This window comes from Elaeis guineensis, chromosome 11 (assembly GCF_000442705.2).
Source record: "Elaeis guineensis isolate ETL-2024a chromosome 11, EG11, whole genome shotgun sequence".
NCBI classification, from domain to species: domain Eukaryota; kingdom Viridiplantae; phylum Streptophyta; class Magnoliopsida; order Arecales; family Arecaceae; genus Elaeis; species Elaeis guineensis.
Window position 1 is genome coordinate 108349714 of NC_026003.2, and position 14509 is coordinate 108364222.

The 14509-nt window shown below is 32.6% G+C and overlaps 1 non-coding gene across 1 annotated transcript; it reads left to right on the forward strand.

Moving 5' to 3' along the window:
* The first annotated feature begins 436 nt into the window (after positions 1-436).
* On the forward strand, positions 437-543 carry LOC140852701 (small nucleolar RNA R71). The gene has a single exon (XR_012135603.1). It is a non-coding gene; the product is annotated as a small nucleolar RNA R71 (small nucleolar RNA).
* The last annotated feature ends 13966 nt before the right edge of the window (positions 544-14509 follow it).

Genomic DNA, 14509 nt, shown 5'->3' on the forward strand with positions numbered 1-14509 from the left:
GTTATATGTGGGTGCATAAGGATTGTTCAATGGTCCTTGATAGGTGGCATTCACCTGTGCACACTCATTCGAGTAGGAACATTCTTCTAAGACATGGTCTGGTGCATTGCACCCTTTACACATGGGTGCAGATATTTGATTTACATTGGCTGGTCTCTGTAATTCTAAGGCTTCCAATCTACGTGTTAAGGTTGCAATCTTGGCCTCTGATGCTAGGGTTGGTTGAATTTGATGCATTTCTCCTCTTGAAGGTGTAGCTTTATCAGGTTCCCTAGTTGTTTCCCACTGTAAATTTTTCTCGGCTAGGTCTTTTAAGAATTACCAAGCTTCAGTAGTTTCTTTGTCCATAAATTGGCCTTGGCACATGGACTCTAGCATGGTTCTTGAGTTTGAATCTAACCCCTCATAGATGATCTGGCATAGTCTCCAAGTTTCTATTCCATGGTGTGGGCATTGGGTCAAAAGATTCTTGAAACGATCAAAGTACTTCCAAAATGATTCACCAGCTAGTTGGTAAAATTGATTTATTTCATTCCTAATCCTAGCTATTTTATGATGGGGAAAATACTTTTTCAAAAATATTCTCACAAAGCCCTCCCAGGTAGTGACAGAATGGTTTGGCAGACTATAAAGCCACTTCTTAGCATTATCCTTAAGGGCAAAGTTGATTAATCTAAGTTTGACCTCATCCTCTGTTAATTGCAGTTTCATGGTTGCACATACCTCCTCAAATTCTCTAATAAATATATAAGCATCCTCTAATCCTGTGAATTTGGAAGCATATTATGATTTGAGGTTTGATTTCAAAATTGTTAGCTGTGGGTTGTGGCAACCTGATACAAGATGGTTGGATGGAGCCAACTGGATAACACAAATCCTTAAGGGTCATGGGTTGGATTGGTTCAGCCATTGGAACAACAGGAATTGACTCAATTCTAACTAGATGACCCGACACTCTTCTCCACACACAAGGTGTACGGTTCTCGATGTTTATATAATTTTTTTTTTATAAAAATTTTTATGTATAAGAAAAAGAAAGAAAAGAGAAAAAGTTCTAAAGAAAAGATCCTAAGGAGTCCTAAATCTAAAGAAAAGTAACCAAATTAATTTAAATTTTAATAATTTTTTTTTATTTTTCAAACAAGTGAAACAATAAATTAAACTCAATCTATCCTAGGGTTAACCTAAATCTAGACAGCTCCTAACTGTTCCAAGATGACCCTTCAAGCCTTCCAAGGGGAGATTGATCAACTAGTTAGCCAGGTAAGTATAAGAGGTGGGAGGTTCACTCATCGTTGCCTTTCTAGATACCAAACGAGTTGGCCAGGCCAGCAACTGAACCAATTTAACAAACCACCCTCAGGGACTTGCCTAGACACCAACTAATCAAACAACTCAAACTTGGTAGAACTCTTAGGGTTCCTTGTCCTATTGAGCTCGAATTCCTTAAGGTTGACGTCTAATTGATTTTAAGATTAAAGGTCTAGGTAATACAATATGATGGAGATGGTTTTTGGGATAAGGAAGGGTAATGAAATCCCCACCTTATCTTGTTAATGGGTTGATGCCTTAGATTAATTATGAAAATGCAAATGCAAATAAACAAGATGACCAAGAATGTAAAGATTTTAATTTAGAATTTTTTTTTATTTTGATATTTTACTTCACGATTATGAAATATCTTTTGTTTATTTTATTTTTTTTTATGATTAAGTAAATTCAAATGATTAGGTCTAAAAAAAAGTAATTAATTAAAAATAATAAAAGAAAAATTAGAAGCATACCTGAGTTTTTCAGCAATCACCAACTAAATCTAGAAACCTAAAGAAAAAAGAAAGAGAGTTATAAAGCACGAAGAACAAATATTTAAAATAATTTAAAACGCCAAATCTCTGGCAACGGCGCCAAAAACTTGATGTGCAAATCTTAAAATTTGTAAATAAAACCGCAAGCGTACAGTGTGCAGAGTAGCACGACCAGCGAGTTTGGGTCGATCCCACAGAGACTTGGTTTAAAAATAATTTTCAAATCTATTCTCAAGCGAGCTTTAACGAAAATCGAAAATCGAAAGTTGTTTACTAAAGATAATAAGACTAAGGATCTAGGTTTTTGAATCCACTAGATCTAGATTAGAGAATTCTACCTAGAATTTTTTTTATTGATCCTAACGACTACTCTTCTTGTCTTTCCCAAGCATAGATTATAAAGGAACTAAGGCCCAACGATAACCCATCAAGATTCTTTACAGGGAGTAGTAACTAGGATCCCTTAGGATTTTCTACTCCTATGCACTGAATCAAGCATGAACTATGAAGAGACTCTGACCCAACTATAGTTCATCAAAAATTTTGGCAAAAGAGGAAGAAAAAGAAACCCTAAGAAAAAGAAAGAACCCTATGTAAAACCCCTACTCATGATCTAGCTTCATCGCAACCCTAGAAGGGATGCTTAGCTAGACATGATCTAAATCTACTTGCAAATTTAAACGCAGAAAAATAAACTACCCTAATTTCATAAATTAAACTATTCTAATTGCATAAATTTAAACTGCATAATTAAACTAACCTAATTGCATAAAATTAAATTGCATAAATTAAACTATCCTAATTGCAAGAAAATAAATTGCATAATGTAAAGAGATAAAATTGCATAAAAATAAGATTTTATATATAAAAAAAAATTATACAAAATTTCAAAGCTCGAGCTTGAGAAGAAAGCTAAAAATCTCACTATCTAGGGTTACAAGCTGATCGGAGGCCAGAATCCCCCTCTCAAAAAAAAAAGGGCCTTTGGGGCTTTTTATAGGCATTTGGGGGTTATAAGGTTTTCAAAACTTTAGATGTGGGACTAAGAGGTTTTAGAGGACTGTTAGAGGGTTAGGGTCTCAAATCTCGCTCAAAAACACTTAAATCCATCAAGAAACTCTAAAAATATTTCAGCCGTCCGATCTTCATCTAAAGACCCAATTCATCTAATAATCAAGCCGGAAGCGATTCTGGGCCGTCGGATCACGATCTGGGTGAAGCGCTGTCGTTGGATCGCGCTGCAGAGATGAGATCAGGTCGGATGCGTCGCGGACCATCCGATCAAGGCGCTGGAAGATTTCGTCCGTTGGATCGCGCTGCAGAAGGATCCCGTGTTGTCCTAGTGTTTATTGATTCTTGTAATTGCCTTGATTACGGTTGGATCTTGACCGGCTGCGATGGTGGCCGTCCGATGACGCAAAAATGTGGAGCGTTGGATCTTGATCAGAGAAGATCGGACCATCGGTGATGGAAGTTACAGGTTGCCCTTCGACCTTCTTCTCTCTCCTCATGAGCCCTGGACCACGTGCGTGGATCGGGCTCGCGATGCGTTTGGTGAGCCGAGACTCGCTGATTGGCTGGTTTATGATGCGCCGATGGATCCATGGTCCAGGCGCCTGTTGCTGTGGAACCAGAAGGCTAACCAGATCACCAAATCAGTTGATTTTGACCAATTTTGATCTGATTTGACTCGGGTTTGACCCAATTGAGTCTTCTTCTTTATTCTTCAATTTCTGGGTCAATTTAACTCCGTTTTGCATAAAATTTACGCCGTTGGAATCCTCTTTCTTGTTCTTTCTATTGATGACCTCTTCTTCTGCAAAATATAATAACAAGTAATCAATTTTCTAATAAAGTTAGATAATTTAGATATTAATTGATACTTTTTATTGTCAATTTGTGACATAAATCAGTTATAAACCTTATTTCTTCTATCTTTATCTTAATTCTTGGATATTAGATTTATTGAACCTATCACCCTTTACAATATGAGCACATCCAAAGAAATATTTTTCATCTCAAATTTTATACGATAGATGTAAGTTCTTTAAGGTAGTTCAAATAGCCCTAAGAATCTATCTCTATGAATCTCAATACCAATAATATAAGCAACTTCACTTTATATCTTACATCTTAAAATTTTGGAATAAAAACTGTTTAGTTTCTTTAAGTGGACCAAAATTACTATTGACAAGCAGAATATAACTTACCCACTGATCTTTGGGTATATCCATTAATCAATAGTATTTATCTTTAGACTCAAAGAAAGTGATTATCCATTAAAATGAGATACCAGTATGTGGAAGTCTGTATAAGTTCATAACTGAATTTTTTTAATCTACAAAGCATATGCACTTGTCCACCGACCATAAAAATTCTTAGATTATTTCATATAGATCTCTTTCTTTATATCACTGTTAAAAAGGGCTGTTCTTACATCCACCTGACATAGCTTTAGGCCAAAATGAGTTACAAAGGCTATGACAATCTTAAAAAAAGAATAGTCAATGCCTTTCTTTTTATGTAGACTCCTTTGCCACAAGTCTGGCTTTATACTATTTGACCTTTCATTGGGATTCTTTTTAGTCATATAGATCTGTACAAATTATTTTGTTGCATCCTTTAGATAGGTTAACTTATTTTTAAACATGGTTGTTATCCATAGAGCTCAGCTCTTCCTTTTATTGCATCCAACCACTGTAAAGAGTTCTCATATTTTATGGCTTGTAAGAATGTCTCAAGGTCATCAATCTTTTTTATCCATATCTATCAAATATATCATATAATTTTATACTAATGATCTCCAGAGAGCTGTCCCTTGATCCGTTTATGGTGGTAGTTAAATAGTTACTTCATCGACAATAAAAATCTCATGGAGTGAAACTTGATAAAGTGGCGATTCCTTCTAAATGTTATCCCAAGGAATAATAATAAGAATTATCACTTCAGTCTACTTTACAGGCCCAATATTATCTCAAGGATAATGTTTCATGATTCTCCACTCCCATTAAAAATATCATTCTCTAGAAATCTAACTTTATTAATTTTTACAATCTATAATTTATGAGATGGATAATCACTAGCCATCGCTAATAGTCAGTTTGCCATCGCTAATACTATTAGTAATGGCTTGCCGTCGCTAAAATCTGATGAAATATCTTCGTCGCTAATTGTCATTATTAGCGATGGCGATTTACTGTCTCTAATAATGATAATTAGCGACAGGATGCCATCGCTAATAATTTTTTATTTTTTTAGTTATAATTTAAAAAAATTATTAGTGGCGACATTAGCGATAACCTGCCATCGCTAATAGTTTTTAATTTTTTTAATTATAATTTTTAAAAAATTATTAGCAACTACAAGCCATCGCTAATGCTATCGCTAATAATTTTTTATTTTTTAAAAAAAATATTAACAATGATATGATATCATCGCTAATAGTTTTTATTTTTTAAAAAATTATAATTAAATATTTTAAAACTTATTTTATATTTTTTTTAAATTTATTATATATAAAATAATAATTATTTAATATAATTATAAATAAGAAATTAAATATATTGTATTAAAATTTTAAATTATATTTTATTTTATTCAGTAAACTGTGGTGAGCTAATTTGCTCCATAAATTATGCTGGATAAAAACTTGAACCATTATCAAGATATGAAAATTGTCTAAGTATTAGAAAAAATAATTAGAAGCCAGTCATTAAATAAGGGCACTACTTACTTAAAGTTAATAAGAAAGCATGCATGTGGTGGCAATGACTAAGAATACTCTTTGATATCCTTTCTTATTTTCAAGATCAAAACTATCATTCCTTGTCAAGAAAAACTCTAAAATAGATCTAATCCTGCAAGGACAAATACAGCATATTCTTAACTAGCCATATTTCTTCAATTTGTTTTCATTTAAGTTATCTGAGGTCAAGACCAAGAAATGTCAAATAAAATTGTGAGCTCATTGTCAAAAAGTAAACTTTGTAAAAATGAATTTTCTTTGGAGATACAGAAATTCTCCTTCAAAAATATGACTATACAAAAATTTCCATCCTTGCATTCACAAATTATTTCAAGCAATTCAAGATTGTTTCTTATTCTGGTCATCATACATGATAAGCAGTCTAAGATGCAACCGACATTAATTGATATTAGAGAATCAATCAAACTGGATATGCAAAAACTAATATCAAGACATTTAGATTTAGAAAGTAGAAGACATCAATACATAATAAGTGAAAATTTGCTGTTTAATAACATCAATCTATAATCAGGTAGGATGAATCAAGATCTTGACACTAACTTATTCATAAAAGGATATAATTTCTGCTGCAGCATCAGACCAACAAATATAATTCATATTTTTAAATACTAAGAATGTAGAGTTAGTGTAATATAATAATGTACCTGATTTACTTTACGATCAAGCCCTTGAATGCATGTACTCAACTCGATTAATCTACAAGCATGAGAACTATTTTCAGAATCATGGACAAGCAAACATTAATTTAAGTATTTGGATACAAAACAAGGTCTGATAATATAAAGAAGATAGTGTGCATGTAAAACTAGCTGATGGATAAAAAAAAAAATATTAAAGATATTACCGATAGCTTATTTGCCACTGTTAAAATCTGTCGCTAATAATCATAACTCCATCCCTAAAAAATTATCTGAATATGGTATAATTTTAAAATTTAAATTTTATCTTTATCATTTATTATCTAAATAATTATCATTAAAGTATCACCATAAAAAATCATCTCAATTCGATAGTCCTAGCTATATCGATTAATAAAATTTGATTTCGATAGTCACGAACGTCCGTATGATAATCTGATAGATAGAGATCATCGATGGATCTAAAAATTTATAATGATCATCTCGATGATATTTATAGTGTACTATCAAAATTTTACTTGAATCAGACATCATTATCATGATTAATTTAGCACAGAATGATTTTGATCGTTAAATAAAAAATGAGTGATCAAAAGATCAAATGAAGTCCAATTAAGATGATTTTTTACATAAATGATCTCTGCTTCTATTTTAATCATTTATACGATATTGATCATAAAATCTAAACTGTGTATATATGAACTATCCATGTTAAGCAAATCTTACAAAAGTACAAGTATAATTACTTAAAGACTTTAAGAATGAGTATCAAGAGATATATAGTTTTGATCGTTCATATATGCATAGTTTGAATTTTACGATCACCATCATACAAATGATTAAAGTAGTAGTAAAAATTATTTATCTAAAAAATTATATTGTAATCAGATGCTATTTAGCCTTTTGATCATTAGATTTTTATTTAATGATCTAAATCATCTCGTGCTAAATTGATCATGATAATGATGTTCGATTAAAATAAAATTTTGTAGTATACTACAAATATGATCGATGAAATCAAATTTTAATGATCGACGTATCAAAGACCATCGAATTGAGACGATCTTTTGTGACGATACTTTAATGATAATTATTTAAATAATAAAAATAAATTTTAAATTTTAAAATTATATCATTTTAGAAAAAATTAAAAAAAATTTTATGACGGACATTCTGTCACTAATATTTTCGTCTCTAATAATTATTAGCAACGACATTTGCCATATCTAATACTTTTGCACCATCACTAAATTATAATAAATAAAAAAATTTATTTTTTATGATGGACATACCATCGCTAATAGTGCCATCACTAATATTTTTTCCATCATCATTAATAATTTTAATAAATAAAAAAAATTGATGGCTAATAATGTTAAAAAAATACTTTTTATTAGTGATAAAAAAATATCATCACAATAATTAAGAATTCATCACTAATAATCTTTAAAAAAAATTTAAAAAAAATTATTAGCGATGATAAAATCGTCGTTGCTAATTGTCGTCCGTAAAAATATTTATTAATGACGGCTAGTCTACCATCGCTAATACTCTTTTTTCTTGTAGTGAATATAATCCATACTATTTTTGATCTCTTCGAATAATCAATGAAAAATCACTGATTATGCTGTGATCAATTATTTTTTCTTATGGGTTATAACTTTGGCTTCAGCTGGACAACCCTATATATGTATGTATTTCAAACAAGTTTTCTATCAGTCCATAACTCATGAAGAATCTTTTGAACTATCTTAGTAGAAAATTTATTCAAGATATGTATAGCTATCTTTATAACCTCACCCCACAAATAAATAGATAGAGTATAATAACTTATCATAATCTGAACCATTTCTTTAAGCATCATATTCTTTTTTTCATCTATACCATTTTGATCTTGCATGCTTTGGTATTATATAATATAATATCATGTTCCTTTAGAAATTTTGCTAATGGTCCTAATCTTCATTCCATCTCAAAAATTTATCATAGTACCCATCATCTTTATCAGATTTGACTATTTTAATCACTTTTTTGATTATCTCTCTATTTCTATTTTAAACTCCTTAAAAGATCTCAAACACATCAGTCTTATCAAACAAAAAGTATAGATACATATATCATGAATATTCATTGATGAGTGTGACAAAGTACTCTTCATCTATTAGATATGGAGAAAAGATTTGCATACAACATTATGATTGATTTCTAAAGTTCCTTTAATTAACCTAGCCCCCTTTTTAAATATGTATGTCTGCTTTTTCTTTATGCAGTCAATACATAATCATAAAATCAGTAAGTCTAATGATTATATAATCCTATCCATCACTAGCCTTATGACTCTTTCTTTAGAGGCATGCCCCTCTTTTTAATGCATAATATAAAAAATTTTCAAAGAATATAAAAACTTACTCCAGGATCTAAGATTATCTTGTAGAATCCAACTATCTTGATAAATGAACGTATTTGATTTCTCATGAGAATATATTGTTCACTTTCAGTCAAAATTTTTCTTAATAGCAAGCCCTATAATTTGTTGGCAATGAGCATAAATAGACTAGAGTCAATGTACTAGATAGAATTAAAAATATTACTAAATTAGATTCAAAATACACTCAAGAGTAAAGGGTATTATTCTTTTACAGCGACTTCATACTTCATGCAGTTTTTCTTTAAGTGTCTCTTTCTTTTGCAGAAGAAGCATTTGACAACCTTATTAATGGCTTCACCTAATACCATAATAAATACTTTTTTTCTTTTGTATTGGGTATACAATTTCTTTATTTACTTTTTCACTAACTTGATGTGAAGCAAAGTTCACACTCTCTATCTTCTCTTTCTCTCAATCTTTTTTTCAATTGCATATATTTAGTTAGTAATTCACTGACTGTCCAATCTTCATTGTGCATACTTATAGGAGATCCTAAAAATATCATACTCTGATAGAAGAGAAGTGAGAATAAAATGGATCAAAGAATATCTGATATGAAAATTTTAATATCAGATTACTGTGTTGTAATATTTCTTATCCCTATAATATGCTCAGGAATGCCGGCCTTTGACTTATTAGAGCTTATTTATTTCTACTCTATATCATCCAAAAAAAATATATGCTTTATGATATGAAGAAAAAAATCTCCTAATATGCCATGTCAGATTTCTTATAGAGCAAAGTGAGTCGAATAGATTGCTCGCATTTTCTCGAAAATGTTCTTCTTTTCTGGTATACTTTCATCTGTAATGGAAAAAAATTTATCCACTCAAGGTACCAGATTAAGATCAGAATATTCTAATGTGAGCATTATTTTACTCTCTTTATTTCAAAAAATTCAATCTATTAAGAGAAATTTTCCTATGCTATTATCAATAATAGTGAAAATTAATGCCGCAACTAATACATACTCACAAAATCATCAAATAATGAGATTAAGTAAACTATAGGATGAAATAATCAATATTATTCTAATAGTAAATTCTAACCTTCCTATGAGCAAAGGTTGTATCGCACATAGAATTTACTAATACTTTATTATAAATCAAAAACATAGATATTAAAGATAAAAAATTTTCATACTCGTGGGCCTAGAAAAAATCTATCCTTAATATTTAGATTATCATCTTATTTCAATTAAATCATAGAAATAATCATTTTTTGTGAATAAAGTTAATTATCTCTTTGACTTAATTATAATTTTATTCATATGCCATTAAATTTTAATTTATAGTCTTTATGTAATTTTTACTATATTCAGAATATTATGGCTACTCCTAAATACAATAAACCCACTAACTTTATATGATTTTTATTATATGCAGGATGCTGTGGCCACTTCTGAATATAATAAATCCATTAACTTTAATATGGTATTAAATAATACAAATAACCATATAAAGCTTTATTATGATTTCATTTTTTATCATGATCATTATGATAAAAGGTCAGTAATTCTTTTTTTGCATATTGAACAAATTAAAAAACACATAAATCAGCCATATAATATGCAAATTTATACTTTTATGCAATAAAACTATATATCAGGGACCTTATTATAATTATCAAAAAATCTTTATGTAATTAAGTTTATTTCAAGGACTAAATAATAATCCAAGCATTTTTATGTAATAAACTCTATTATAAGGATCAAGATACAATTTTAAGGATCTTTGTTCAATTTTTTACTTTATTAGGGAATATATTGTAAAAATTTCTAAATTGGTTTGATTAAGTCAATTAGAAGGGCCTTTTCAACGAATATAGACTTTATAAGGGGCTTTAATGAAAACTGCCCTTTTTAGTAAACGGGTTCGGACTGGATTTCGGATTTCGGGTCTCACTGTTGGGTCCTATCTGTTCCCTCTTCTTCCGATCAAAACCTGAAACCGCCATGAACGGCGTGGCAAACACCCAAAATCTACCGTCGGTGAGCATTGGGAGTTTTCAACCACTGGTGGCCAGCCTGATTTTGCATGATGGAAAATCGGTGAGGGGAAACGAGGAGCACATATCGGCGCTTTTGTCCCTTAAATCCGGACTGGCAGCCGTCGGAAAATTTCGGATTGGCGGACCACCACCGTTTCCCCAACCGACAGCTGGATTCCCGACGTATGTGCTGGCGATAGACCGGTTCTTTAGGAGATGGATGGAGGGGGGGGGGGCCAAACTGGGACTAGCTCCTTCCCACCAAAACACGGCCGGCGGTCGCCGAAAAACCTAAATCGACTGACCGCCGCCATCTCTGATTCTCTAGCCTTCTTTATTCAAGGGAAGCTCGTCGGGACGCGTTTGATGCAGGCCGAAGAACTGGCTGCCTTGATGGGAGGAGGGTCGCGGCCTTCTTTTTTTTTTTTTTTTTTTGTTGTTTTATCGACTCGTGGCTGCTGGGGAAAAGGTCATCGCAAAAGGGGAAAACCAGTGGCCAGGCAGGAGTGGCCGAAGGTCATGGACCGAGGCCCGGCCACCGTGATGAAGAGAGAAGGCCCTCGCCTTCTTCTTCCTCTAAAACTTTTATTTATTTATTTATTCAAAAATAATTCTAGCTCAAAAATTAATTACATAATAAATAAAAAAATTATAAACCCTTTATGGGATCCAAAAATCGGCTCAAATAAAGATTGTCTCCGCTTCAGGATTCACCCCCATCCCCATCCCCATGGATATCGGAAGAAAAAAAAAAATATTCATAAATAATAATCAAAATATTTAATATATCAAAAATAAACATAAACATGACATATATAATTTTTTTATATAGCAATAAAATTAATAGAGCTAAACAAAATAGCATAGAAGATCGTTTTGGTATCACTGAATGTAGAAAATCTTAATCTTTAATACAAAAATAATCATACTTCCAATCATTATTGTTTAAGTCTCAGATGAATCAACTATCAAAAGCATACAATGATCTACAATCTGCAACCACAAAAAAATCAATCCTGAATGCTCTTCTTTGTTCAGTCACAAAGACTTCTACAATGATTGTATTGAGCTCAACTTTATCAAATCATCTAATATATCCTCACCACTTAATTAAAAATTTATCTTTAGTCAGAGTTCAGATCAAAAAACATAAAATAAATTTCGATACATGTTAGTGTGGATCGCATCCGAATGAATTTAATCAGAGAAATCACAACATTGCAATCATAGGGGTATAGAAGGTTGAATTAATCGCTACATTGACTTAAGAGTGGACAGCTTGTAATGTTCCCTCATTCGAAGAGAATACCGTTGTTCAATCGGATTATCTTCCTCTTGTGTAGATCTGCCAGCAATCTTCCACCTACCAAATCAGATTTTAATGTCAACAGCTTCCAAATTTCTTCTCCATTATACCATGTTTGAAGGTGTTCCTCACTCCAACAACTTCCTTCTGTGGTAGTCTATTTGACCATTTTCCCCAATATTTTCCCTTGGAACCAAATTTCCACTTGCACCTAGATTTTGCTGCATTAGAAGATTGCCAATGTACCATATACTTGTGATGACGATGACGATGTTGATGAATCATTGTTTGGCAATGATCCATGCCAAATTCGGTTCTGTCCCTCCTCCGTAATGCCAAGTTCCTGCAACTTGTGTCATGACATGTTATGTTATGTTGCTCCTCTCTTTCCAATTGCATCAAAAGAGGTGAGGTATCCTCGCTGCAGGAGTCCTTGTCATTGTCGGTGTCACACTCCTAAAGACTCCATGAGATACTACAAACTTGACGCTAAGAGTCCCAGTCCATCACGACATTAGGAAGGACATGGAGTCATTTTTGACAATATAGATTAATATCAAGCGTTGGGTCCCCCCAAGTTGAGATCTCTCTTCTTGTCCAGCAGTATCGGACCCACACAAGTTTGACATTACGGCTGGAATATCTTACGTGGTAGCATTTCTCGGAGTAAAAGTACGGAGATGAACATGCCAAAATCCCTCCATCAAATCTCCACTCCTCTCGATCCGCTCGACGGACAGAAAAGTACAAGACCCAAAGCTAACAAGAATCTTCCAGTTAGATAGAGGTTATCCTGCACAATTGTTTATTTATATGAGACGATCTATCCATTCATAGCCTGTCTCCATTTGAATTTCGTTAGTGATAAGGCTGCTTGGTAATTCCCATCGGTAAGCTAATGTTGAAGCATCTCGAGCTAATGTGATGGATACTCTCGTCCATTGGAAAAGTTCTTAATAGCAAATTGCTTGCTCCATCACGATTGTTGGATGGTTTGATGACATTTTAGCTGGTGATTCACACAGCATGCACGTGGAGCAAATACTTGAGGAGATGACATTACCAATTTGTAAGATCGGTAAACCATAGCTCTAAATTGGTCTATAGGACTTAATATCTAATGTCCCATCTTACTTAATCTTGACCTTTCAAATATAAAAGAAACAAATGATGCGCAGGAAAATATGGCAGTCTATTTTTATTACTTTTTTGTGCAAGAAGGTCATAAGATTCGTTTCATTTGGTTTAAGAAGTCTTCTTTTTTTTTTTGTTTTTTGGTTGAAGGAAGGTTTAGAAGTAAACAAAGTCATATCCCCCTCGTACTAGAGGAGAGCAATCAGAAGAAAAGTAAAAGCAACCAAAGCCCCAGGTCCCAGATTATAACTCTAGTAAATTTGACGGCCATGTGTTCCTTGTTGGTGGTTCAAGTTTGTTTGTTTCTCTTTTTTGATTTTTCCACTATTAGACACTTGCTTTAGATTTTTCGTTTGTTTCCATCCTAGAATGGAACATGCTTTCGTATACGGATACTGGAATCCTTCGTTTCTGTACTTCTGGAGTCGGAGCCATGTTGGGCTGAGTTAAGCTAGTCTATTAGTGGCTTGGGTCTGGAGTTGGATCTGATTGACTTGCTTGGGCCTTCGCCTCGTTGAACGAAGTATTTTAGACACCTGCTATACGGTGTGTGTGTGTGAAGAGAGAGAGAGAGAGAGGTTTCCTACATCTGCTGTAGTGAGAGGATTCCCAACCTTCTGTCTGTTTTTTTTTTTGAAAAAAAAAAACTATCACTCTCTCTTGGATGGAGCTAGATATGGTTAGATCTTCAGCTTTCTTGTATTCATTTATTTAATGGAACTCTCCTACCCCATCAATCTTTAATTAAAGAAACCGCAGTTGTTGTCAAGACTTCTATAACGTCAATTGGACATGGTAGAAAAAGAAAAGACGCAAAAGAATGCACATCAAACTTTCCTTAATTCATTTTGTCAGAGATCCAATGCTTGACACATTTGATAAGTCAGTATAACAATAAAAATATTATTGCAATCAACATCACTGCCTTTAGGCTGTGAAATAGAGATCAATTTTTTCATCCCTTTGTCATTATGAAAAAAATTAGGTATAAAGTAAATCTAAGTTACAAAATTACATTTTAGGCACGCATATATATATATATATATATATATATATATATATATATATATATATATATATATATATATATATATATATATAATATATATATATATATATGCTACAATTGACATATTTCAATTCAATGTCCTCCAGTAATAATGTACACGCAAGCTACACCAGTCTGCATTTTTGGAAATCGAATGGATCCGCATCAGACCATGCCCGACCTTAAAGTCGTCAATGTCGTATGAGATTGGAGCACAAAAATGGATCATCGTGGGGCAATAGATCATGAGGTTTTAACGCCGTGAATACCATAAGGATCAGCGTCACCACCACCGAGAGCACGGATAGACGAGCATCAGCAAGTTTGCATCTCTGCCTTCACCTCCTGGGCATATTCCGTGGCAGCGAGAGCCAGAATGGTCAACGGAAAGAATA